Here is a 26,374-nt window from a genome sequence, read left to right on the forward strand (position 1 = left end):
GATTTGGGTTCTAAATTCTACCTGAAAAAATCAATAAATCAATCAGTGGGAGATAAATATTGGCCTCTGGGCTTGTGTGCCACTCCTGACTCCTGTGTGTGCCATCTCTCACTCAGTGGGCCATAGAAAGCCTATTTTTTTTTTGGTTGATTTGGGTTCTAAATTCTACCTGAAAAAATCAATAAATCAATCAGTGGGAGATAAATATTGGCCTCTTGGCTTATGTGCCACTCCTGACTCCTGTGTGTGCCATCTCTCACTCAGTGGGCCATAGAAAGCCTATTTATTTTTTTAGTAGATTTGGGTTCTAAATTCTACCTGAAAAAATCAATAAATCAATCGGTGGGAGATAAATATTGGCCTCTGGGCTTGTGTGCCACTCCTGACTCCTGTGTGTGCCATCTCTCACTCAGTGGGCCATAGAAAGCCTATTTATTTTTTTGGTTGATTTGGGTTCTAAATTCTACCTGAAAAAATCAATAAATCAATCAGTGGGAGATAAATATTGGCCTCCGGGCTTGTGTGCCACTCCTGACTCCTGTGTGTGCCATCTCTCACTCAGTGGGCCATAGAAAGCCTATTTATTTTTTTGGTTGATTTGAATTCTAAATTCTACCTGAAAAAATCAATAAATCAATCGGTGGGAGATAAATATTGGCCTCTGGGCTTGTGTGCCACTCCTGACTCCTGTGTGTGCCATCTCTCACTCAGTGGGCCATAGAAAGCCTATTTATTTTTTTGGTTGATTTGGGTTCTAAATTCTACCTGAAAAAATCAATAAATCAATCAGTGGGAGATAAATATTGGCCTCTGGGCTTGTGTGCCACTCCTGACTCCTGTGTGTGCCATCTCTCACTCAGTGGGCCATAGAAAGCCTTTTTTTTTTTTTTTTTTTGGTTTCTAAAATCTCACTGAAAAAAACTTTTTATTTTATTTGGTTTCTAAATTCTTCCTGAAAAAATCATTTTATTTTATTTTGTTTCTAAAGTCTCCCTGAAAAAAAAGAAAAAAAAATCAGTGGGAGATTAATATTGCCCTTTCTGCTTGTGTGCCAGTCTTGACTCCTGGGTGTGCCATCTCTCTCTCTCAAATAGTGGGCACTGGGCCATAGAAAGGCTATTTTTTTTTTATTTGGTTTCTAAATTCTCCCTGAAGAAATAATTTTATTTTATTTGGTTTCTAAATTCTTCCTGAAAAAATCATATTATTTTATTTTGTTTCTAAATTCTCCCTGAAAAAAAATAAAAAAATGGGAGATTAATATTGACATTTGTGCTTGAGTGACAGTCCTGCGTGTGTGGCATCTCTCTGATTTGGTGCCACAGAAAACAGAGTGTGTAACATTGTGCCTGATTTTCCTTGCGGTCTCACCAACCAGTAAAGGGATATCGAAATCATACTGAAGTTATAGCTCACCGTGTAAGTTGTTTGACAGCAACAAATAAAGTTACTTTGGTTAAGTTTTTAAAACAATGAGGAAGTCTGGTGCAAGAGGTCGTGGCCGTGGGCGTTCATTGTCAGCTGGTAATGATGGTAGTGGTATTGGAGCATCAGGTGGTCGTGGGAAAAAAAATATTCCACCTAAGTCTGGAGCTGTGGAGCCAGGTTCGTCGTCTGGCTACACAAGGCCTCGAATGCTCTCTTTTCTGGGAGTAGGAAAACCGCTTTTAAAGCCGGAGCAGCAACAGCCAGTTTTGGCTTACCTTGCTGACTCAGCCTCTAGCTCTTTTGCCTCCTCTTCTGAAACTGGTAAATGTAAAAGCAGCGGGTCGTTTGTGGATGTTCACGGTCAGGGACGAGTCGCTTCCTTGTCCTCTTCAGCAAAAACAACAACAAGAGAGAAGGATGCAGCAGGCGACACAACGGGTTACTCCATGGAGCTCATTACACATACCATCCCTGGCTTAGAAAGTGAAACAGTTAACAGGCCATGCCCATTACAAGTAGATTCTGACATGGAGTGCACTGATGCACAGCCACAGCCAGACTACTATGCTGGTCCTTTGACTCAGACCACAACATTGCCCTCGCAGGGAACTGATCCAGAATCAGACCCTAATGAGACTATGTTGCCCCGTCACGAACGCTATACCACCGACCGACACGGTGACACAGACGAAGTTGCACACGAGCTAGAAGAGGAGGTTATAGATGACCCAGTTGTTGACCCCGATTGGCAGCCATTGGGGGAACAGGGTGCAGGCGGCAGTAGTTCTGAAGTGGAGGTGGAGGAAGGGCCGCATCAGGCATCAACATCGCAACAGGTTCCATCTGCCGGGCCCGTATCTGGCCCAAAACGCGTGGCAAAGCCAAAACCTGTTGGAGGACAGCGTGGCCATCCGGTTAAAGCTCAGTCTGCAATTCCTGAAAAGGGATCCGATGCTAGGAAGAGTGCAGTCTGGCATTTTTTTAAACAACATCCAATTGATCAGCGCAAAGTCATCTGTCAAAAATGTTCAACTAGCTTAAGCAGAGGTCAGAATCTGAAAAGTCTCAATACAAGTTGCATGCATAGACATTTAACCACCATGCATTTGCAAGCCTGGACTAACTACCAAACGTCCCTTTAGGTTGTAGCACCCTCGGCCAATGAAGCTAGTCAGCAACGCAACATCCCTTCCGTCACTGTAAGGCCACCATTTTCCGCACCACCGGCAGTATCTGTGCAGGTTTCTTTGCCAGCCCAAAGCAGTCAGGGTCAGGGAATCACCAGCTTTGTAGGAGGAAATACTGCATCTAGGGCACCGGCGGAAACAATACCGTCTCCAACCGTCTCTCAGTCTGCCATATCCACCGGCACACCCGCTAGTTCCACGATCTCCAGCTCTCCAGTCCAGCTCACCCTACATGAGACTCTGGTTAGAAAAAGGAAGTACTTATCCTCGCATCCGCGTACACAGGGTTTTAACGCCCACATAGCTAGACTAATCTCGTTAGAGATGATGCCCTACCGGTAAGTTGAAAGCAAAGCTTTCAAAGCCCTGATGGAGTACGCTGAACCATGCTACGAGCTACCCAGTCGACACTTTTTTTCCAGAAAAGCCATCCCAGCCCTGCACCAGCATGTTAAACAGCGCATCGTCCATGCACTCAGGCAATCTGTGAGTACAAAGGTGCACCTGACTACAGATGCATGGACCAGTAGGCATGGCCAGGGACGTTACGTGTCCATCACAGCACACTGGGTGAATGTGGTGGATGCAGGGTCCACAGGGGACATCAATTTCGGGACAGTTGTGCCTAGCCCACCTTCTAGGAAACAGTTGGCTGTAGGCGTTCGCACCCCCTCCTCCTCCTCGTCCTCCTGCAGAAGCGAGAGCTCTTCCACAGCTGTCACTGTTGCACACCAGTTGTCCCATTATGGGCCAGCTACTGGCAAGCATCAGTAGGCTGTATTGGCTATGAAGTGTTTGGGCGACAACAGACACACCGCGGAAGTTCTGTCCGAGTTCTTGCAGCAAGAAACACAGTCGTGGCTGGGCACAGTAGATCTTGAGGCAGGCAAGGTAGTGAGTGATAACGGAAGGAATTTCATGGCTGCCATCTCCCTTTCCCAACTGAAACACATTCCTTGCCTGGCTCACACCTTAAACCTGGTGGTGCAGTGCTTATTGAAAACTTATCCTGGGTTCTCCGACCTGCTCCTCAAAGTGCGTGGACTTTGCTCACATATCCGCCGTTCGCCTGTACACTCCAGCCGTATGCAGACCTATCAGCGGTCTTTGAACCTTCCCCAGCATCGCCTAATCATAGACGTTGCAACAAGGTAGAACTCAACACTGCACATGCTTCAGAGACTGTGCGAACAGAGGCGGGCTGTTATGTTTTTGTGGGAGGATACACATACACGGGCAGGCAGTAGGATGGCAGACATGGAGTTGTCAGGTGTGCAGTGGTCGAAGATACAAGACATGTGTCAAGTCCTTCAGTGTTTTGAGGAATGCACACGGCTGGTTAGTGCAGACAACGCCATAATAAGCATGAGCATCCTCCTAATGTGTCTGCTGATGCAAAGTTTGACGCACATAAAGGATCAGGCGTCTGCACCAGAAAAAGAGGAAAGCCTTGATGACAGTCAGCCATTGTCTGGTCAGGGCAGTGTACAGGACGAGGTAGCGGGCGAAGAGGAGGTGGAGGACGAGGAGGATGATGGGGATGAGTATATTTTTAATGAGGAAGCTTTCCCGGGGGCACTGGAAATTGGTTGCGTGGCAAGGCCGGGTTCTGGTTTTTTGAGGTACACAAGTGACGTAGATTTGCCTGAAACTGCCCCTCAACCAAGCACAACCGCAGATTTGACAAATGGAACTTTGGCCCACATGGCGGATTATGCCTTACGTATCCTCAAATGGGACACACGCATTACTAAAATGATGAACGATGACGATTACTGGTTGGCCTGCCTCCTTGATCCTCGCTATAAAGGCAAATTGCAAAATATTATGCTACATGAGAACTTGGAACTAATATTAGCAACCAAACAATCAACTCTTGTTAACCGTTTGCTTCAGGCATTCCCAGCACACAGCGCCCGTGATCGTTCTCACACGAGCTCCAGGGGGCAGCAGACCAGGAGTGTTAGGGGTGCACACATCAGAAGTGGCGTTGGACAGAGGGGTTTTCTGACCAGGTTGTGGAGTGATTTTGCTATGACCGCAGACAGGACAGGTACTGCTGCATCAATTGAAAGTGACAGGAGACAACATTTGTCCAGTATGGTTACAAACTATTTTTCATCCCTTATCGATGTTCTCCCTCAACCGTCATTCCCATTTGATTACTGGGCATCCAAATTAGACACCTGGCCAGAATTGGCAGAATATGCATTGCAGGAGCTTGCTTGCCCGGGAGCTAGTGTCCTATCAGAAAGAGTATTCAGTGCTGCAGGTTCAATATTAACCGAAAAAAGGACTCGTCTGGCTACCCAAAATGTTGATGATCTAACATTCATTAAAATGAACCACAACTGGATTTCGAATTCTTTTGCCCCACCTTGCCCGGCCGACACCTAGCTTTCCTATGAAAAGCTCTTGCCTGTGGACTACTGTGAATTACTTTTCTAATGTCTTAATTTGCTGCAGCTGATTGTCCAGCATACGACATGTTTACACCTCCCTAAATGGCCAAACTCCCCACACAGGGCCGTGTTATCGCGACTTGGCGCAAGCACCCGTGAGAGTGCTGTTTGTCTGAAGAGGTGGATGTGCCCGCTTTTGGTCGACAGCACTGCCACTGGGTCCCTCATAGTACAATAAAGTGTCTCTGGCGGTGGTGGTGCGCACCCAACGTCAGACACACTGTTGTAACATGAGGGGCCCTGGGCCTGTACCGCCGGCCACAAGAGAATTCACCCACCCCCAGGTCAAACATTGCTCTACCACTTCCACAGTTATCTCTCACACTTCCACCGATGTTTAGTCTATGCGCTGACATCCTTCCATTCCTGCCACTGACAATACCATTGTGTTGACATGTATGATGGTACTTAACATAGTCAGGGGCAGTGTCCTCTATTTACCAAAGTAAATACTTTGCGCCAAATTAGTAGGTCTGAAACTACGCAGAGGATCCCACCCCTGTACCTAATGATTGCACCCTTTAGTGTTTTCGTTTTGTTTTAATGTGAGACATTCACATTTATTTATTGTTTTGGACTACTAACTGGTAGACACTCATTACAATCGGCCTCCGCTGACCAGACCACTGCTGCCCGTGTACCCCTTGGAACCAATTTTAAATTGCCTACAGCCAGTCCAATTTTATTATGTTAGGCCTTCGAAGCCTGTCTGCGGTCCCTCCTTCCACTAGGCCTCCACTGACCTGTCTACTGCTGCCCGTATACTCCTGGAACCAATTATAAAGTGCCTACAGCCAGTCCAATTTTATTATGTTAGGCCTTCGAAGCCTGTCTGCGGTCCCTCCTTCCACTAGGCCTCCACTGACCAGACCACTGCTGCCCGTGTACCCCTGGAACCAATTATAAAGTGCCTACAGCCATATGTTATTATGTTACATAGTAACATAGTAACATAGTTAGTAAGGCCGAAAAAAGACATTTGTCCATCCAGTTCAGCCTATATTCCATCATAATAAATACCCAGATCTACGTCCTTCTACAGAACCTAATAATTGTATGATACAATATTGTTCTGCTCCAGGAAGACATCCAGGCCTCTCTTGAACCCCTCGACTGAGTTCGCCATCACCACCTCCTCAGGCAAGCAATTCCAGATTCTCACTGCCCTAACAGTAAAGAATCCTCTTCTATGTTGGTGGAAAAACCTTCTCTCCTCCAGACGCAAAGAATGCCCCCTTGTGCCCGTCACCTTCCTTGGTATAAACAGATCCTCAGCGAGATATTTGTATTGTCCCCTTATATACTTATACATGGTTATTAGATCGCCCCTCAGTCGTCTTTTTTCTAGACTAAATAATCCTAATTTCGCTAATCTATCTGGGTATTGTAGTTCTCCCATCCCCTTTATTAATTTTGTTGCCCTCCTTTGTACTCTCTCTAGTTCCATTATATCCTTCCTGAGCACCGGTGCCCAAAACTGGACACAGTACTCCATGTGCGGTCTAACTAGGGATTTGTACAGAGGCAGTATAATGCTCTCATCATGTGTATCCAGACCTCTTTTAATGCACCCCATGATCCTGTTTGCCTTGGCAGCTGCTGCCTGGCACTGGCTGCTCCAGGTAAGTTTATCATTAACTAGGATCCCCAAGTCCTTCTCCCTGTCAGATTTACCCAGTGGTTTCCCGTTCAGTGTGTAATGGTGATATTGATTCCCTCTTCCCATGTGTATAACCTTACATTTATCATTGTTAAACCTCATCTGCCACCTTTCAGCCCAAGTTTCCAACTTATCCAGATCCATCTGTAGCAGAATACTATCTTCTCTTGTATTAACTGCTTTACATAGTTTTGTATCATCTGCAAATATCGATATTTTACTGTGTAAACCTTCTACCAGATCATTAATGAATATGTTGAAGAGAACAGGTCCCAATACTGACCCCTGCGGTACCCCACTGGTCACAGCGACCCAGTTAGAGACTATACCATTTATAACCACCCTCTGCTTTCTATCACTAAGCCAGTTACTAACCCATTTACACACATGTTAGGCCTTAGAAGCCTGTCTGCGGCCCTTTCTTTCTACTACTCCTACACTGACCAGACCACTGCTGCCCGTGTACCCCTGGAACCAATTATAAACTGCCTACAGCCATATATTATTATGTTAGGACTTAGAAGCCTGTCTGCAGCCCGTTCTTTCTATTACTCCTACACTGACCAGACCACTGCTGCCCGTGTACCCCTGGAACCAATTATAAAGTGCCTACAGCCATATGTTATTATGTTAGGCCTTAGAAGCCTGTCTGCGGCCTGTTCTTTCTACTACTCCTACACTGACCAGACCACTGCTGCCCGTGTACCCCTGGAACCAATTATAAAGTGCCTACAGCCATATATTATTATGTTAGGCCTTAGAAGCCTGTCTGCAGCCCGTTCTTTCTACTACTCCTACACTGACCAGACCACTGCTGCCCGTGTACCCCTGGAACCAATTATAAAGTGCCTACAGCCATATGTTATTATGTTAGGCCTTAGAAGCCTGTCTGCGGCCCGTTCTTTCTACTACTCCTACACTGACCAGACCACTGCTGCCCGTGTACCCCTGGAACCAATTATAAAGTGCATACAGCCATATGTTATTATGTTAGGCCTTAGAAGCCTGTCTGCGGCCCGTTCTTTCTACTACTCCTACACTGACCAGACCACTGCTGCCCGTGTACCCCTGGAACCAATTATAAAGTGCCTACAGCCAGTCCAATTTTATTATGTTAGGCCTTTGAAGCCTGTCTGCGGTCCCTCCTTCCACTAGGCTTCCACTGACCAGACCACTGCTGCCCATGTACCCCTGGAACCAAATATAAAGTGCCTACACCCATATGTTATTATGTTAGGCCTTAGAAGCCTGTCTGCGGCCCGTTCTTTCTACTACTCCTACACTGACCAGACCACTGCTGCCCGTGTACCCCTGGAACCAATTATAAAGTGCCTACAGCCATATGTTATTATGTTAGGCCTTAGAAGCCTGTCTGCGGCCCGTTCTTTCTACTACTCCTACATTGACCAGACCACTGCTGCCCGTGTACCCCTGGAACCAATTATAAAGTGCCTACAGCCATATGTTATTATGTTAGGCCTTAGAAGCCTGTCTGCAGCCCGTTCTTTCTACTACTCCTACACTGACCAGACCACTGCTGCCCATGTATTCCTGGAACCAATTATAAAGTGCCTACAGCCATATGTTATTATGTTAGGCCTTAGAAGCCTGTCTGCGGCCCGTTCTTTCTACTACTCCTACACTGACCAGACCACTGCTGCCCGTGTACCCCTGGAACCAATTATAAAGTGCCTACAGCTAGTCCAATTTTATTATGTTAGGCCTTCGAAGTCTGTCTGCGGTCCCTCCTTCCACTAGGCCTCCACTGACCAGACCACTGCTGCCCGTGTACCCCTGGAACCAATTATAAACTGCCTACAGCCATATGTTATTATGTTAGGCCTTAGAAGCCTGTCTGCGGCCCGTTCTTTCTACTACTCCTACACTGACCAGACCACTGCTGCCCGTGTACCCCTGGAACCAATTATAAAGTGCCTACAGCCATATGTTATTATGTTAGGCCTTAGAAGCCTGTCTGCGGCCCGTTCTTTCTACTACTCCTACACTGACCAGACCACTGCTGCCCATGTACCCCTGGAACCAGTTATAAAGTGCCTACAGCCATATGTTATTATGTTAGGCCTTAGAAGCCTGTCTGCGGCCCGTTCTTTCTACTACTCCTACACTGACCAGACCACTGCTGCCCGTGTACCCCTGGAACCTATTTAAAAGTGCCTACAGCCCAATTTTTTTTATGTTAGGCCTTAGTAGCCTGTCTGCGGCCCGTTCTTTCTACTACTCCTACACTGACCAGACCACTGCTGCCCGTGTACCCCTGGAACCAATTATAAAGTGCGTACAGCCATATGTTATTATGTTAGGCCTTAGAAGCCTGTCTGCGGCCCGTTCTTTCTACTACTCCTACACTGACCAGACCACTGCTGCCCGTGTACCCCTGGAACCAATTATAAAGTGCCTACAGCCATATGTTATTATGTTAGGCCTTAGAAGCCTGTCTGCGGCCCATTCTTTCTACTACTACTACACTGACCAGACCACTGCTGCCCGTGTACCCCTGGAACCAATTATAAAGTGCCTACAGCCATATGTTATTATGTTAGGCCTTAGAAGCCTGTCTGCGGCCCGTTCTTTCTACTACTCCTACACTGACCAGACCACTGCTGCCCGTGTACCCCTGGAACCAATTATAAAGTGCCTACAGCCATATGTTTATATGTTAGGCCTTAGAAGCCTGTCTGCGGCCCGTTCTTTCTACTACTCCTACACTGACCAGACCACTGCTGCCCGTGTACCCCTGGAACCAATTATAAAGTGCCTACAGCCATATGTTATTATGTTAGGCCTTAGAAGCCTGTCTGCGGCCCGTTCTTTCTACTACTCCTACACTGACCAGACCACTGCTGCCCGTGTACCCCTGGAACCAATTATAAAGTGCCTACAGCCATATGTTATTATGTTAGGCCTTAGAAGCCTGTCTGCAGCCCGTTCATTCTACTACTCCTACACTGACCAGACCACTGCTGCCCGTGTACCCCTGGAACCAATTATAAAGTGCCTACAGCCAGTCCAATTTTATTATTTTAGGCCTTCGAAGCCTGTCTGCGGTCCCTCCTTCCACTAGGCCTCCACTGACCAGACCACTGCTGCCCGTGTACCCCTGGAACCAATTATAAAGTGCCTACAGCCATATGTTATTATGTTAGGCCTTAGAAGCCTGTCTGCGGCCCGTTCTTTCTACTACTCCTCCACTGACCAGACCACTGCTGCCCGTGTACCACTGGAACCTATTTTTAATTGCATAGAGCATCCTTTTTTTAATAGTGGGCGTACAAAGTCTGTCTGCGGTCCACTTTTGAAATTGTCCTCCACTGCCCAGAGCAATGCTGCCTGTGTACCCCTGTAACCTTTTTTAAACTGCATTGAGCCACATTTTTGGTTTAAGGCCTACTACCTGTGTCTGTCTGCGCCACTCAATACAGCTGTCCTCCTTTGAAAAAAGCAGAGAGTCAATAGTCTTGTTTTCAGCCTCTAGGAATTTTAAAACTACATTGGGGCTACAACTTTGGTAGGGCCTACTAACGGTGTCTGCCGCCCCAAGGTGTGCCCCAGGTTTCGTCCACATTGCTTCGATCTTCCTACTCTCGTTTAGTAGTTGTTGCAAACTACACTGCATTAGGCCTACAAATTTGGTATGGGGTGTAGAGAGACGGTGTGTTACACTCCAAGGTGTTCCCCATGTTTCATCCACATTGCTTCGATCTTCCTACTCTCGTTTAGTAGTTGGTGAAAACTACAAAGCATTAGGCCTACAAATTGGGTATGGGGTGTAGAGACGGTGTCTTCCGCTCCAAGGTGTTCTCCAGGTTGCCGTTCCTAAGCTTCTATCTTCAGGCTCTTGTTAAATAGTGCTTAAATGGAACAACTGCATTTGGCGTACTAGTTGGTTTGGGGCCTACTAACAGTGTCTGCCGCTCCTTGCTGTTCTCCTGGTTTCCTGTCCTGAAATTCCATTTTCAGGCTCTCGTTAAGTAGTTGTTAATGTTAGACTGCATTTGGCCTACTAGTTGGGTTGGGGCCTACTATCGGTGTCTGCCACTCCTTGCTGTTCTCCTCCACTGAACAAAGCTGTGCCGCCTGTTTACTACTGTTGCCAATTTTGAACTGCATTTCGACTACTTACTGATTTGGGCCTACTCTCTGTGTCAGCCTCTCATTCCAGTTGTCCTCCACTGCAATGCCCCCTGATTAGTCCTGTGTTACCAATTTTGAACTGCATTTAGCCCACTTTATTCTTTGGGCCTATATCTGTGTTTCCTCCTCATCCTGCCCATTGCCCAGCCAGTGATAGATGAGTCTGCTGGTACATTGACCCATAACGCAACATTTCCCGTGCACGCTACACTGCAAGATTGTGACCCTGCTGAAAGTCAGGTCCCCCTTCCCGCATACCATACCACCTTACACGCGGACAAAGAGGAAGGTGCAGATGAAAGTGCAGGTTCCTTCATCAGGTGGGGGGAGGAATACTAGTTGGCGACATCACTGGCACAGGGCCTCTCATAGTACGCAAAAGTGTTGCTGCCGGTGGGAGGCGCCCCCGCCGTGCAAACACACCGCTGTACTTTCAGGGGCCCTGTGCCAGTGCCAATGCCAACGAGTGGGCCCCCCTGCTTGCTCAGGATCACAGCACTTGCAAAGTTGAAATACTTACCTCTCCCTGCTCCACTGCCGTGACGTGGTCCACGTTTCCTGGGCCCACTAATTACTTGAACCAGCCCTACCCCCCAAAACTTTAGCCAAATGACCCCCAATTTCAAATGCCTTCCAATTATTATAAGCTAAATTACGATTGACAAGCTTCTGTAACAAGAATGGATGTTTTTGCCTTTAAAATGGGCAGTGTAGGTGTTTTCCTGGCCTCCACTCACTGCCGACTATGCTCCCCCATTGACTTGCATTGGGTTTCGTGTTTCGGTCGATACCCGACTTTTCGCGATAATCGGCCGATTCCACTCGACTCGACTTTTAAGATAGTCGGGTTTCGCGAAACACGGCTCGACTCCAAAAAGGTCAAGGTCGCTCAACCCTAGTGGTGACGCTCAAGACTGGGCATTTTCCCTTGCGCCAGGAGATCCGGCATTGCGTGATGTTGATGCGTTTTTTCTGGCGCTTGGATTGCTTTATGACGAACCTAATTCAGTGGATCAGGCAGAGAAAATCTTGCTGGCTCTGTGTCAGGGTCAGGATGAAGCGGAGATATATTGTCAGAAGTTTAGAAAGTGGTCTGTGCTCACTCAGTGGAATGAATGTGCCCTGGCAGCAATCTTCATGCCTGCTGCTCTGAATGAGTCTATGTCTTTGGCCATTCAGATCGATTGACACTTTCGTGAGCGAAAAGCTGTGCACCATTTGGCGGTACTATCTGAGCATGGGCCTGAGCCTATGCAATGTGATAGGACTTTGACCAGGGCTGAACGGCAAGAACACAGACGTCGGAATGGGCTATGTTTTTCCTGTGGTGATTCCACTCATGCTATCTCCAATTGTCCTAAGCGCACTAAGCGGTTCGCTAGGTCTGACACCATTGGTACGGTACAGTCTAAATTTCTATTGTCCGTTACTCTGATTTGCTCTTTGTCATCCTATTCTGTTATGGCATTTGTGGATTCAGGCGCTGCCCTGAATTTGATGGACTTGGAGTATGTTAGGCACTGTGGTTTTTTCTTGGAGCCCTTGCAGTATCCTATTCCATTGAGAGTTCAAGAAAAGCACATCCAGCCCATGAATGGCAGCGCTTCCCAGGACTCACATTCAATGATGATATTTCATATTTTTTTATTTCATAACTTAAAATAGAAGAGATACAACGCGTTTCGGATACAGTATATATCCTTCTTCAGGTATCATAAAAACACAGTACAAATCCTACTAGTATAAAATTCAATTACACTTATATATAGTATCACACCTTTTATCCCAGTCTCAGAAACTTGATTTGGGGTGTGGACCAAGTTCAGGAAAACACCCACTGATTGATACAGCCTTGTTAACATTGATGCAAGAAAGAGAGAGAAAAAAAAATAATAAAAATAAATGAAAAAAATAAAAAAAATATATCAAAGGGAAAAAAAAAAAAAAAAAAAAACACAAGAAGAAAAAAAAAAATCACAAGAAAAAAAAAAAAAAAAATCCTCTAAACTCTCTCTATGATATCATTCAATCCATTTGGAAATAATGTTCCCAAACGATATATCCAAAACGTTTCTTTCCTGTTTAAAAGAGCATTCCTGTTTGCAACTCCAGAGGGTATCTGCTCCACTGGAGTTACTTTTATGTTAAAAATTTTATTATGTTTAAGTAGTAGATGCCTTGAGAGACTATGTTTTAAAAAGCCATACCCCCGAGAACATTCACACCATATTGAATAAAAATGCAAAAAAGAAAAAACCTCCACCCATTGAAAAAAACATTCCATTAGAGCCCAGGATCATTATAATAAAAAATGCTCCAACATTACCTCTCCCTAATCCTGGACTTCCCCCATTGGAAATTCCTACTGCTTCCCACAGGTTGGAAATTTCCAATGTTGAATTTGATATAAATGAACTAACTATCCATGATCATACAGAATCCCCATCTACATTCACCACAGTATTACAAGCGCCCACTCCATCACCATCTTCAGTAGTATCCAACATCTCTTTTTTAGAGATAGGTCCCACACGTCCAAGTGTTTCAGAAATAATTTTACCACCACTAATCAGTTCTTCACAAACAGCTCAAATTTTCAGTCCAATACAAAAGAATCATATTACAAATTACTTCGCACCAACTGTAATATCAAGATCCAAAAAAAGAAAAGTAGAGCAAGAGGAAAAAGAGGAAAGGGATCTAATAGATATCTGAGAATATGTAAAAAAACAAGGAACCCTGAAACTTATAAACAACTAAATCCGCCTCTGGTTAAAATATTTAATTTATCGTCCCATATTTTATCCTCCTCAGAAATGGAAATTTTAAGTAGGGGACTAAACTTCTGCCCTGCTCAAGATATGAATGCATTCGATCTTTTTCTCGATTTAAATGCATACACTCGTAAACTCACTCTTAAAAGGCATTTCTTGTTGAACGAAAAAAATGGGGACATTGGGGATCCCCCAAAAATACTGATCCCAATAGAGACAAATAAAGAAAGGGAATATATCCATAAGGAGGTACACCCAAAATCTCTATTTAATCCTCATCAACACCGAGGACCAAATATAGATACCTTTTTTCATTAGTATCTGAAGAATTTAGGAAATGGGAAAATAATAATAATAAACATAAAATCCAAAAGCATGGAACTGGAAAAAACAAGATAAAAAAGGAGAACAATATCTCTAAAAGAGAGAAAATGGCATTGGAGGATTTGAGACAAAATACAGATATAGTAATAAGGCAAGCTGATAAAGGAGGGGGAGTAGTTGTGCAAAACAGATCTGACTATATTGAGGAAGCTTTGAACATATTGTCTGATATGAGATATTACAAAATTCTGAAAGAAGATCCTACACAATCCTTTGTTCGGGACTATCACCATATGATTAAGGAAGCCTACGAGAGGAACATTCTCAATAAAACAGAAAAAAGGTTTTTATCAAATCCTGCGCCAATCATGGCGTTATTTTATCATTTACCAAAAGTGCATAAGAACTGTGAAAAACCACCTGGTAGACCAATTATATCAGGAATAGGGTCTTTAACTTGTCATCTGTCTCATTATATTGACCTGTTTCTACAAGATCTAGTATAGTCTCTTCCTTCATATTTGAGAGATTCCACACAATTAATCGAGGAGCTGAGGGCTATTGAATGGGAAGATAATTATTCCTTTATATTATTGGATGTTAATTCATTATATTCCAACATAGATCACGAAATGGGGGTAAATGCAGTGGGTTTTTATTTAGCAAAGACAGAGATGCTCCCCGAACAAAGAGATTTTCTGTTAAAGGGTCTGAAATTCATTCTTGAACACAATGTGTTCATTTTTGAAGGCGTACTGTACTTACAGTTGCTCGGCACCGCGATGGGGACTCGGGTCGCGCCAAGTTTCGCAAACTTATTCATGGGGCGATTCGAGTCCTCATCGTCACTTTCTAAGCCTGTTTTCTATGACAAAATAAGGCTTTATAAGCGCTTCATAGATGATCTGATTATCATATGGAAGGGGACAGAGGAGGAAGCAGCACAATTCATAAAGGAGCTCAATAATAACACCTGGGGGATTACCTTTACATCACAAATTAATAAAGAAAAAATGGTATTTCTTGATTTAGAGATCAGCCATAGTGGTAAAAAAAAATCATCACGAAGTCCCACTTCAAAAAAGTGGATTCAAATGGCTTTTTAGATTTCAATAGTGCACATTACAAGAAGTGGAAGGTTAATATACCCCACAGCCAATTTTATCGCATCAGAAAGAATTGTACGAGAGAATCTGATTATGTAGCTCAGTCTAAAATTTTAAAAAGAAAATTTAAAGAAAAAAGATACCCGAAAAATTTGATAAATGGTGCATATAGGGACAACAAAATAAAAACACAGGAAGAATGTTTAAAAGGAAAAACCAGGAAGGGGGACACTTTGACTACTGGTAAGGAAAAAAGTGATGATCGCTGGAAATTGAATTTTGTGACAACATTCAATAGGGGCAATAAAATCATAAGAACTGTGCTTTCTAAATATTGGTACATCTTGAAGCGTGACCCTGTCTTGGGAAAACATCTCCCTGATAAACCAGGGATTACATATAGAAGGGGTAAAACTTTGAAAAATTTGGTGGCCCCCAGTAAATTAAAAAAACAGTTGGATCCAAAAAGAAAAAACATTTATAAAAATAAGGATCAAACTTTATGTGGAGTTCTTCAAGGCATCGGAGTTTTTAAATGTAACTCCAAAAAATGTTGCACCTGTGGGATCCTAGATCATGGGGCTAAAACTATTAAATGCAATAATACTGGTGATGTCTTTGAAATCTCACAAAGACTCACCTGTAGTAGTGATCATGTTGTATATGTCATCACATGCAGTTGTGGTTTGCAGTATGTGGGACGCACTGTACAGACACTGCGGTCCCGCATTAATGGCCACACAAATAGAGCAAAAAATGGCTTTTTAAAACATAGTCTCTCAAGGCATCTACTACTTAAACATAATAAAATTTTTAACATAAAAGTAACTCCAGTGGAGCAGATACCCTCTGGAGTTGCAAACAGGAATGCTCTTTTAAACAGGAAAGAAACGTTTTGGATATATCGTTTGGGAACATTATTTCCAAATGGATTGAATGATATCATAGAGAGAGTTTAGAGGATTTTTTTTTTTTTTTTCTTGTGATTTTTTTTTTTTTCTTCTTGTGTTTTTTTTTTTTTTTTTTCCCTTTGATATATTTTTTTTATTTTTTTCATTTATTTTTATTATTTTTTTTTCTCTCTCTTTCTTGCATCAATGTTAACAAGGCTGTATCAATCAGTGGGTGTTTTCCTGAACTTGGTCCACACCCCAAATCAAGTTTCTGAGACTGGGATAAAAGGTGTGATACTATATATAAGTGTAATTGAATTTTATACTAGTAGGATTTGTACTGTGTTTTTATGATACCTGAAGAAGGATATATACTGTATCCGAAACGCGTTGTATCTCTTCTATTTTAAGTTATGAAATAAAAAAATATGAAATATCATCATTGAATGTGAGTCCTGGGAAGCGCTGCCATTCATGGGCTGGATGTGCTTTTCTTGAACTACTCATCCTGTGTGAGCCTTACTCTGGCTCTCTCACTTGGATCCACCCGAGGCAAGCTGCAAGCCCTGTATATTGAAAAGTATCTCAGAGGGAATTTGGAGGATACACGATCTAAAGCCATTTTAGTCTTTTATCAGGTGAGTGCATAAAATTGTGCACCCTTTAAAGACTATAATATTGTGTTTACGCACTTAGGGCGCCGCGATTTGTCTGTTCTTCTCTCCCAAACAGGGTTTTTTTGTCTATTCCATTGAGAGGAATTGATGCTACGCCTTTGGCCAAGAATAAGCCTCAGTACTGGACCCAATTGACCATGTGCATGGCTCCTGCACATCAGGAGGATATCCGCTTTCTGGTGTTGCATAATCTGCATGATGTGGTCGTTTTGGGGTTGCCATGGCTACAGGTTCATAATCCAGTATTGGACTGGAAATCTATGTCTGTGTCCAGCTGGGGTTGCCAGGGTGTACATGGTGATGTTCCATTTTTGTCTATTTCGTCTTCCACTCCTTCTGAAGTTCCAGAGTTTTTGTCGGATTATCGGGATGTATTTGATGAGCCCAAAGCCAGTGCCCTACCTCCTCATAGGGATTGCGATTGTGCAATTAATTTGATTCCTGGTAGTAAGTTTCCTAAGGGCCGATTGTTCAATTTATCTGTGCCAGAACACGCCGCTATGCAGAGTTATATAAAGGAATCCTTGGAGAAAGGCCATATTCGCCCGTCGTCATCACCGTTAGGAGCAGGGTTCTTTTTTGTGGCCAAGAAGGATGGTTCTTTGAGACCTTGTATTGATTACCGCCTTCTAAATAAAATCACAGTCAAATTTCAGTATCCTTTACCGTTGCTGTCTGATTTGTTTGCTCGTATTAAAGGGGCTAGTTGGTTCACCAAGATAGATCTTTGATGGGCGTATAATCTTGTGCGTATTAAACAAGGCGATGAATGGAAAACAGCATTTAATACGCCCGAGGGCCATTTTGAGTACCTGGTTATGCCATTCGGGCTTTCCAATGCTACATCAGTATTTCAGTCCTTTATGCATGACATCTTCCGAGAGTACCTGGATAAATTCCTGATTGTGTATTTGGATGATATTTTGGTCTTTTAGGATGATTGGGAGTCTCATGTGAAGCAGGTCAGAATGGTGTTCCAGGTCCTTCGTGCGAATTCCTTGTTTGTGAAGGGGTCAAAGTGTCTCTTTGGAGTTCAGAAGGTTTCATTTTTGGGGTTCATTTTTTCCCCTTCTACTATCAAGATGGACCCTGTTAAAGTCCAAGCCATTTACGATTGAACTCAGCCGACATCTGTGAAGAGCATGCAAAAGTTTCTTGGCTTTGCTAATTTTTATCGGCGCTTAATCGCTAATTTTTCTAGTGTTGCTAAACCGTTGACTGATTTGACCAAGAAGGGTGCTGATGTGGTCAATTGGTCTTCTGCAGCTGTAGAGGCTTTTCAGGAGTTGAAGCGTCGTTTTTCTTCTGCCCCTGTGTTGTGCCAGCCAGATGTTTCGCTCCCGTTTCAGGTTCTGTTTTGTTGCAAAGAAGTTCTGATGGCTCGGTGATGAAGCCATGTGCTTTCTTTTCTAGAAAGTTTTCACCTGCTGAGCGCAATTATGATGTTGGTAATCGAGAGTTGTTGGCCATGAAGTGGGCATTCGAGGAGTGGCGTCATTGGCTTGAAGGAGCCAAGCATCGCGTGGTGGTCTTGACAGATCACAAGAATTTGACTTATCTTGAGTCTGCCAAACGGTTGAATCCGAGACAGGCTCGATGATCGTTATTTTTCTCCCGTTTTGATTTTGTGGTTTCGTACCTGACTCTCCGGGTGTTCCTGAGCCGGCGGGTATTCTCAAAGAGGGGGTAATTTTGTCTGCCATCTCCCCTGATTTGCTGCGGGTGCTGCAAAAATTTCAGGCTGATAGACCTGACCGTTGCCCAGCAGAGAAACTGTTTGTCCCTGATAGATGGACTAGTAGAGTTATCTCTGAGATTCATTGTTCAGTGTTGGCTGGGCATCCTGGAATCTTTGGTACCAGAGATTTGGTGGCTAGATCCTTTTGGTGGCCATCTTTGTCACGGGATGTGCGTTCTTTTGTGCAGTCCTGTGGGACTTGTGCTCGGGCTAAGCCCTGCTGTTCTCGTGCCAGTGGGTTGCTTTTGCCCTTGCCGGTCCCGAAGAGGCCCTGGACGCATATTTCTATGGATTTTATTTCGGATCTCCCCGTCTCTCAAAAGATGTCCGTCATTTGGGTGGTTTGTGATCGCTTTTCTAAGATGGTCCATTTGGTACCTTTGTCTAAATTGCCTTCCTCCTCTGATTTGGTGCCATTATTTTTCCAGCATGTGGTTCGTTTACATGGTATCCCGGAGAACATCGTTTCTGACAGAGGTTCCCAGTTTGTTTCGAGGTTTTTGCGATCTTTTTGTGCTAGGATGGGCATTGATTTGTCTTTTTCCTCGGCTTTCCATCCTCAGACAAATGGCCAAACCGAACGAACTAATCAGACTTTGGAAACATATCTGAGATGCTTTGTTTCTGCTGATCAGGATGATTGGGTGTCCTTTTTGCCGTTGGCTGAGTTCGCCCTTAATAATCGGGCCAGCTCGGCTACTTTGGTTTCGCTGTTTTTCTGCAATTCTGGTTTCCATCCGCGTTTCTCTTCAGGGCAGGTTGAGTCTTCGGACTGTCCTGGTGTAGATACTGTGGTGGATAGGTTGCAGCAGATTTGGACTCATGTGGTGGACAATTTGACATTGTCCCAGGAGAAGGCTCAACGTTTCGCTAACCGCCGGCGTTGTGTGGGTCCCCGACTTCGTGTTGGGGATTTGGTTTGGTTGTCGTCTCGTTATGTTCCTATGAAGGTTTCCTCTCCTAAGTTTAAGCCTCGTTTCATTGGTCCGTATAAGATTTCTGAGGTTATCAATCCTGTGTCATTTCGTTTGGCCCTTCCTGCTTCTTTTGCCATCCATAATGTGTTCAATAGGTCATTATTGCGGAGATACGTGGCGCCTGTGGTTCCATCCATTGATCCTCCTGCCCCGGTGTTGGTTGAGGGGGAGTTGGAGTATGTGGTGGAGAAGATTTTGGATTCTCGTATTTTGAGACGGAAACTCCAGTACCTGGTCAAGTGGAAGGGTTATGGTCAGGAAGATAATTCCTGGGTTTTTGCCTCTGATGTTCATGCTGCCGATCTGGTTCGTGCCTTTCATTTGGCTCATCCTGGTCGGCCTGGGGGTTCTGGTGAGGGTTCGGTGACCCCTCTTCAAGGGGGGGGGTACTGTTGTGAATTCTGTTGTCGGCCTCCCTCCTGTGGTCATGAATGGTACTTCGGCTGGTTCTGTCCATGGACTTTCTCTGGTGGCTGTGGGTGTTTCTGAGTTTCCTTCCACAGGTGACGAGGTTAATTCGTTAGCTGGCTGCTCTATTTAACTCCACTTAGATCTTTGCTCCATGCCACCTGTCAATGTTCCAGTATTGGTCTAGTTCACTCCTGGATCGTTCTTGTGACCTGTCTTCCCAGCAGAAGCTAAGTGACTGCTTGTTTTTCTCTGGTTTGCTATTTTTCTGTCCAGCTTGCTATTTTGATTGTTGTCTTGCTTGCTGGAAGCTCTGGGACATAGAGGGAGCGCCTCCGCACCGTGAGTCGGTGCGGAGGGTCTTTTTGCGCCCTCTGCGTGGTCTTTTTGTAGGTTTTTGTGCTGACAGCAAAGCTATCTCTCCTATCCTCTGTCTGTTCAGTAAGTCGGGCCTCACTTTGCTAAATCTATTTCATCTCTGTGTTTGTATTTTCATCTTTACTCACAGTCATTATATGTTGGGGGCTGCCTTTTCCTTTGGGGAATTTCTCTGAGGCAAGGTAGGCTTAATTTTTCTATCTTCAGGGCTAGCTAGTTCCTTAGGCTGTGCCGAGTTGCATAGGGAGCGTTAGGAGCAATCCACGGCTATTTCTAGTGTGTGTGATAGGATTAGGGATTTCGGTCAGCAGAGTTCCCACGTCCCAGAGCTTGTCCTATATTATCAGTAACTATCAGGTCATTCCGTGTGCTCTTAACCACCAGGTCCATTATTGTCCTGACCACCAGGTCATAACATAACCACTGCAAGGTAATTGAAACTGCATTGAGCCTATTTTTTTTCTTTTTAGGCCTACTAAGTCTGTCTGCGGTCCCTGCTTCCAATAGTCCTCCACTGACCACACCAATGCTGACCGTGTACCCATGTAACCTTTTTAAACCTGCATTGAGCCAACTTTGTGGTGTAAGGCCTACTAGCAGTGTCTGGCTGTGCCACTCAAAACAGCTGTCCTCTTAAAAAAAATGACCTGCAATTATCAGGTTTTCAGCCTATCGGAATTTTAAAACTGCAGTGGGGCTACTAGTTTGGTTGGGGCCTACTAACAGTGTCTGCCGCTCCAAGGTGTTCTCCTGGTTGCCTTTCCTGAGCTTCTATCTTCAGGCTCTTGTTAAATAGTTGTTAAATGGAACAACTGCAGTGGGGCTACTAGTTTGGTTGGGGCCTACTATCAGTGTTTGCCTCTCCAAGGTGTTCTCCTGGTTGCCTTTCCTGAGCTTCTATCTTCAGGCTCTTGTTAAATAGTAGTTAAATGGAACAAATGCAGGCGGACTACTACTTTGTTTGGGGCCTACTAACAGTGTCTGCCGCTCCAAGGTATTCTCCTGGTTGCCTTTCCTGATCTTCTATTTTCAGGCTCTTGTTAAATAGTTGTTAAATGGAACAACTGCATTTGGCATACTAGTTGGGTTGGGGCCTACTAACGGTGTCTGCCGCTCCTTGCTGTTCTCCTGGTTTCCTGTCCTGAACTTCCATTTTCAGGCTCTCGTTAAGTAGTTGTTAATATTACACTGCATTTGGCCTGCTAGTTTGGTTGGGGCCTACTAACGGTGTCTGCCGCTCCTTGCTGTTCTCCTCCACTGAACAAAGCAGTGCCGCCTGTTTACTACTGTTACCAATTTTGAACTGCATTTAGACTACTTACTGATTTGGGCCTACTCACTGTGTCAGCCTCTCATTACAGTTGTCCTCCACTGAACAAAGCAATGCCGCCTGTTTAGTCCTGTTACCAATTTTGAACTGCTTTTAGCCTACTTTTGTATTTGGGACTATATCTGTGTTTCCTCCTCATCCTGCCCATTGCCCAGCCAGTGCTAGATGACTCTGCTGGTATATTGACCCAGACCGCTACATTCTTCTTGCACGCTACACAGCCAGATTCTGACTGCTGAAAGTCAGGTTTCCCTTCCTGCATACTATACCACCTTACACGGGGACAAAGAGGAAGGTGCAGATGAAAGTGCAGGTTCCTTCATCAGGTGGGGGGATACTCATTGTTGACGTCACTGGCACAGGGCCCCTCATAGTATACAAAAGTGTCACTGCCGGTGGGAGGCGCCCCGGCCGTGCAAACACACCGCCGTACTTTGAGGGGCCCTGTGCCAGTGCCAAAGCAAACGAGTGGGCCCCCCCCTACTTGCTCGGGATCACAGCACTTACAAAGTTGAAATACTTACCTCTCCCTGCTCCACTGCCGTGACGTGGTCCACGTTTCCTGGGCCCACTAAATACTTGACCCAGCCAGACCCCCACAACTTTAGCCAAATGACCCCCAATGTCCAATGCCTAACTATTATTATAAGGTAAATTAAGATTTACAAGCTTCAGTACCAAGAATGGATGGTTTTACCATTAAAATGAGCACTGTAGGTGTTTTCCTGGCCTCCACTCACTGCCGACTATGCTTCCCCATTGACTTGCATTGGGTTTCGTGTTTCGGTCGATCCCCTACTTTTCGCGATAATCGGCCGATTTCACTCGACTCGACTTTTGAGATAGTCGGGTTTCGAGAAACCCAACTCGACCCTAAAAAAGTTAAAGTCGCTCAACCCTACCTGTGGGTTTTTTAACTTAGTAAATTATAAAACAAGAAAAATATTATTTTCTACATTCATGAGTTTCTGCTACTTGCATGGAAAGGACACAGGGAAACCTAAAATTATAACCTAGAAGCAGTGTGCTTGTAGCACTTTAGGAGACTAGAATGTTGACCCCCCCTCCCCTCCCCAGATGAAGCTGGCAAGGTGAAACCAGTCAGGTGCTATTTAAATTTCACAGGAGGATTTTATATGATGTCATTCATCAAAACAGGAAAACACTTTTTAGGGGTTTATACACTTCTGGACAACCCCTGCTTAGTCAATTCAGTGTCCCATAGAAAATATAAACAATGCATACAATTCTACGCATAGCCATGATGATCACTTCAAGGCCAAGTCACCATCAGGAAAGAAAAATTCAGAAGAAGTGGCTTCCCGGAGTCTTCAACATATCCTCTTTTTCCTGAGTCCTCCCAGACATTTTTGGAGTTTTGGCAGTTAGGAATGTTATTGTTATTTATTTTAGGGTGTTATCTCTATGGTCTTATTAAATGACACTAAGGAAACTCTAATACTTCATGTCAATGTGAATATATGTATTCTGTGTCGTTCATGAACCCTGTACCAGTAAATATAGGAAATGAAATCCTGGACGGAGTCCTATTCATAGTTATTTTGATCTGTCATTTCCAGGAACAGGTGTAGACATGACAAGTATAGAAATATCCGGTATTTACATCTGCACATCATATAAAATCCCAACTAATGCTAGAGAAGAGCAGAAATGGAAAAATGTATCATATATAACCTTTAGATGAAGTGTTAGTTATTAGCACGACCCGATCAAGGCAGCTGGAAAAGAAAAGTTCACAACCTTCACTTCCCAACCTATACTAGGAAAATGACAGGTTTGTTTTTCAGTCTCCTTCCCAGACCTCAACTCCTCATTTGGGCACCTCACAGGGACCAGGAGGACATTTCCATCATACAGTGCCTTGCGAAAGTATTCGGCTCCCTGGAACTTTTCAACCTTTTCCCACATATCACGCTTCAAACATAAAGATACCAAATTTAAATTTTTGGTGAAGAATCAACAACAAGTGCAACACAATTGTGAAGTTGAATGACATTTATTGGTTATTTTAAATTTTTGTGGAAATTCAAAACTGAAAAGTGGGGCGTGCAATTATTCGGCCCCTTTACTTTAACTGCAGCAAACTCATTTCAGAAGTTCATTGTGGATTTCTGAATGATCCAATGTTGTCCTAAGTGCCTAATGATGATAAATATAATCCATCTGTGTGTAATCAAGTCTCCGTAAAAATGCACCTGCTCTGTGATAGTCTCAGGGTTCTATTTGAAGCACAGAGAGTATCATGGAGAACAAGGAACACAACAGGCAGGTCCGTGATACTGTTGTGGAGAAGTTTAAAGCCAGATTTGGATACAAAATGATTTCCAAAACTTTAAACATTCCAAGGAGAACTGTGCAAGCGATCATATTGAAATGGAAGGAGTATCATACCACTGCAAATCTACCATCCCTCTAAACTTTCATCTCAAACAAGGAGAAGACTGATCAGAGATGCAGCCAAGAGGCCCATGATCACTCTGGATGAACTGCAGAGATCTACAGCTGAGGTGAGACAGCCTGACTATAGGACCACAATCAGCACAAATCTGGCCTCTATGGAAGAGTGGCAAGAAGAAAGCAATTTCCCAAAGATATCCATAAAAAGTGTTGTTTAAAGTTTGCAACAAACCACCTGGGAGACACACCAAACATGTGGAAGAAGGTGCTCTGGTCAGATGAAACTAAAATCGAACTTTTTGACAACAATGCCAAATGATATGTTTGGCGTAAAGGCAACACAGCTCATCACCCTGAACACTCCATCCCCACTGTCAAACATGGTGGTGGCAGCATCATTGTTTGAACCTGCTTTTCTTCAGGAAAGATGGTTAAAATTGATGGGAAGATGAATGGAGAATTCTTGAAGAAAACCTGTTGGAGTCTGCAAAAGACCTGAGACTGGGACGGAGATTTGTCTTCCAACAAGACAATGATCCTAAACATAAAGCAAAATCTACAATGGAATCATTCACAAATAAACATATCCAGGTGTTAGAATGGCCAAGTCAAAGTCCAGACCTCAATCCAATCGAGAATCTGTGGAGAGAGCTGAAAACTGCTGTTCACAAATGATCTCCATCAAACCTCACTGAGCTTGAGCTGTTTGCCAAGGAAGAATGAGCAAGAATTTCAGTCTCTCGGTGTACAAAACTGATAGAGACATACCCCAAGCGACTGGCAGCTGTAATCACAGCAAAAGGTGGCGCAACAAAGTATTAAGTTAAAGCGGCCAAGTAATATTGCACGCCCAACTTTTCAGTTTTTGAATTTTCACAAAAATTTAAAATAACCAATAAATTTCGTTCAACTTCACAATTGTGTTCCACTTGTTGTTGATTCTTCACCAAAATTTTACTTTTGGTATCTTTATGTTTGAAGCAAGATATGTGGGAAAAGGTTGAAAAGTTCCAGGGAGCCGAATACTTTTGCAAGGCACTGTACATGTATTCCGAAAGCCTTGCTTTGAAATTCATAAAATTTGGCCCCATATTTTCTCTTCCCTTGCATTGTGAGTAGTCACCACTGACAGTGATGTGGTGCCCCTGAGCATCCAGTTTCTACCGAGGTACTGCACCTCAGCCAGAGGTGTGGTACTCCAACTTCTCGGGTAAGGAGAGGGCACTTCCCTAGACCTATACTAGCATCCAACACCACACCACTCCAGGCCAGGAGATCTGGGTGGACCCTATTGAGGGAGGTTCTCATCTCAGGCTGGAGGGGGAACTAGGTAGAAGGTGTGGGTGGAGAACGTGACAGTTAGAGGTGGAGTTAGTGAGCTAGTGAGGTGCTGGTGGGAAGGAGTGGAGGAGAGAAGACGTGGAGAGAGAAGCTCCTGAGAGAAGGAAGGAAAGGGTCCTAGGGGCCAGGGAAGTGACAATAGTCAGGAGGAAGGACCAGGTTGCAGTGGGGGGAACCGTCCCCCAGACTAGTGTAGGAACTACAAGGCTCAGGTAGCAAGCCGGATGCTGTGGTACATGTATGTGCCACAGCCACATCCACACACATTTGCAGAAAAGGCAGCAACATAGGATCGAGGGGACCAGTAGGACATCACCCAACAGGATCCGAGGCTGCTGGCTTGGGACACTGTGTGAAGCGCAGGGCAGGAGGGTGAAGCCATCACAGAGAAATGCCCAGGGAAGGAACATAAGAAAGGGAGTCTTGGGAAAGTGAACCCTAATTTACCTAAGAGCTGACTGGGTAACAGACCAGGAGGACACAGCACCCGGCTGAGGACTGCATTTAAGAACTGTGAGTAAAATGTGGAAACTGCACCCTGCTGTGTCCTCAGAATTATTTACTGCGTCACCAGACCTACACTACAACATTCACCATCATTGACTTAACTCTTTAACTGCCCTGGGGCCCAGCTCTACCCGTGGAGAGCTGTAAAATCCTGCTGCATCACCAACTGCCCCAGTGGACCTTAACAGCAGCATCGGCCATTTCCCTATTGCCGAGCATCACGGGTGGCCTCATGAACAAATCCCCTATAAACTTTATTTCCCCTTTCATCTTAATTTTATTGGACACCCAGGGCCAAGGTCCTGGTCTCTGCTGCCGTGACAATCCCCCTTAAGAACCGACGGACCTGGCCCGAGTACCCCACAGCCCTGGCAGGTACTCCATTAACTCGTCCGCTATTCAACATTTGGATTTATTCAGGACTTAAGGGTGTGAGGAACACCACATGATTTGGTGCTCTTTAATTCATTTTGTCATACATCACCTGCAGTCTGTGCACAAAGAATATCAGTGAACTAAATTCATAATTTTCCTATCTAATTTTTATGAAAATGTCTGTTTAATAAAGATCGAGTTTTATCCCATTTTTGCACTGCTGAATTGAACCATTTTTT

Source organism: Ranitomeya imitator, chromosome 3, assembly GCF_032444005.1.
Source record: "Ranitomeya imitator isolate aRanImi1 chromosome 3, aRanImi1.pri, whole genome shotgun sequence".
Taxonomy (NCBI): domain Eukaryota; kingdom Metazoa; phylum Chordata; class Amphibia; order Anura; family Dendrobatidae; genus Ranitomeya; species Ranitomeya imitator.